The sequence below is a fragment of the Penaeus vannamei genome, chromosome 7 (assembly GCF_042767895.1).
Source record: "Penaeus vannamei isolate JL-2024 chromosome 7, ASM4276789v1, whole genome shotgun sequence".
NCBI lineage: Eukaryota > Metazoa > Arthropoda > Malacostraca > Decapoda > Penaeidae > Penaeus > Penaeus vannamei.
The window spans coordinates 17,378,969-17,381,468 of record NC_091555.1 but is presented as its reverse complement, the minus strand read 5'-3'; positions in this window follow the sequence as shown (position 1 = coordinate 17,381,468).

The following is a 2,500-nucleotide window of genomic DNA, read 5'->3' as shown; positions in this document are numbered from 1 at the left end:
TATGTGTCAAGGATATACTGATGAAATGATATCCTGTTTTACTTGTCTCTCCTTGTTCATTAATATCGTTATTCATTTGGTTGTCATTCATTTAGCTGACTGCGATCCTCTAATTTTTGTATGTATATGTATGTATATGTGTGTATATATATATATATATATATATATATATATATATATATATATATATATATATATATATATATATTGGGTAGAGAAATATTTAGAGATTAATCAAGGGACGAGCGTTTTCTCTCATTAATACATACATATATATATACATACATATATATATATATATATATATATATATATATATATATATATATATATATATATATATATATATATATATCTTACTGAATATATATTAATTCAGTATTAGATTATAATACGAAATGAAACCAATAACTATAAAATAACTATATATATATATATATATATATATATATATATATATATATATATATATATATATATATATATATATATGTATATATATATATATATATATATATATATATATATATATATATATATCTTAATGAATATATATTAATTCAATATGATTAGATTAAAATACGAAATGAAATCAATAACTATAAAATCTATAGAGTTTATAGCAATATTAATGACTGCTTTCTCAGGTTATCTTAAATGCGAGTCGCAGTGCCCGCAGAATTTTATCACTTTGCATAGGTTCACATACTACATAGTACTCGCAGGACTAGAAATTTCACGGGAAATAGTACTCCTTTCTCTCCTTTCCCCCTTCTCCTTCTACCTTTCGCTTGCCCTCTCCGTCTCCCTTTCCCTCTCCCGCTCTGCCAGCCCCTCTCACTCCCAAATCTTTCTTATATTCACGCTTCCTCTCCCACTTCCCTTCTCTTCCTCTTCAAACTCCCTAATCCCCTTCCCTTCCTCTCCGTCCTCCTTTTTTTCTATGAGCCTCTTTTCCCTTTCCCTTCACTTATCCTTTTTTCCTTTTTAGGTCTCCTACGTTTCCCTTTCCCTAACTCCCCTTCCTCTTTAGGCCCCTTCCAATCCCTTTCTCTCTCTCCCCCTTTCTTCTAACTTTATCATCTATATCATATTTCTGTTGTTGTTGTTTTTCGTCCGTCCGTTCACTCGCACGTTACGCTTATATAATACACCTGGAATCACATTCCATGTCACTGTGGCCTCAACTTTTTTCGTTATGATGTAAGAAAGGCATTTATGCCTGGAACCATAGTCCATGGGACAGCAGACTTGAAGCCAACTCATTTTGGCTTCACACACACACACACACACACACACACACACACACACACACACACACACACACACACACACACACACACACACACACACACACACACACACAGTAGAAAGTGTTCATGTATGTTTGGTATGTTTGTGTGCACGTGCATTCTCACATAGCACATGCCCACGTATATGTAAGGCGATGCATGACAAACATAATTGTAGTCATTCAACTGCAATAAAAATAATAAGAGTGTACTAATCATACTCTCGCAAGAATGACAAGCGCTTAATGCCAGATTACAATAACAAACACAATTAAGAGGTGATGCAACACTAATACAACCCTAGACAGTGCTCATTGATGGGAGTTGTGCAAGTGAAACAGGCAAGGAAATGTTAAGGACATATGAACAAAAAATTAATCGTGTGTAAGAATGTATATAAATATATATGTATATACAACACATATAAACATACATACATATATATATATATATATATATATATATATATATATATATATATACATATATATATATATATATATATATATATATATATTATATATATATATATGTATGTATGTATGCATGCATGTATACATATATATAAATATATATTATATATGAATATATATATATATATATATATATATATATATATATATATATATATATATATATATATATATATATATATGTATGTATAAATAAATGTATAATATCTATCTATCTATCTATACAAAGACACACACACATACATATATATACATATACATCATAGATACATACAAACACACACACACACACACATATACATATGTGTGTGTGTGTGTGTGTGTGTGTGTGTGTGTGTGTGTGTGTGTGTGTGTGTGTGTGTGTGTGTGTGTGTGTGTGTGTGTGTGTGTGTGTGTGTATCATATATATATATATATATATATATATATATATATATATATATATATATATATATATATATATATATATATACATATATACATATATACACTTATACACATATATCAATATTTATCTATCTATTTCTATTCACATAAATAATAATATACATGTGTGTGTGCGAATGTGTGTATGTATACATACATGCATACATACATACATATACATGTATATATATATATATATATATATATATATATATATATATATATATATATATATATATATATATATATATATATGTATGTATGTATGTATACACACCCATTTTTATCGGCAACGTGACCCAGCTGGAG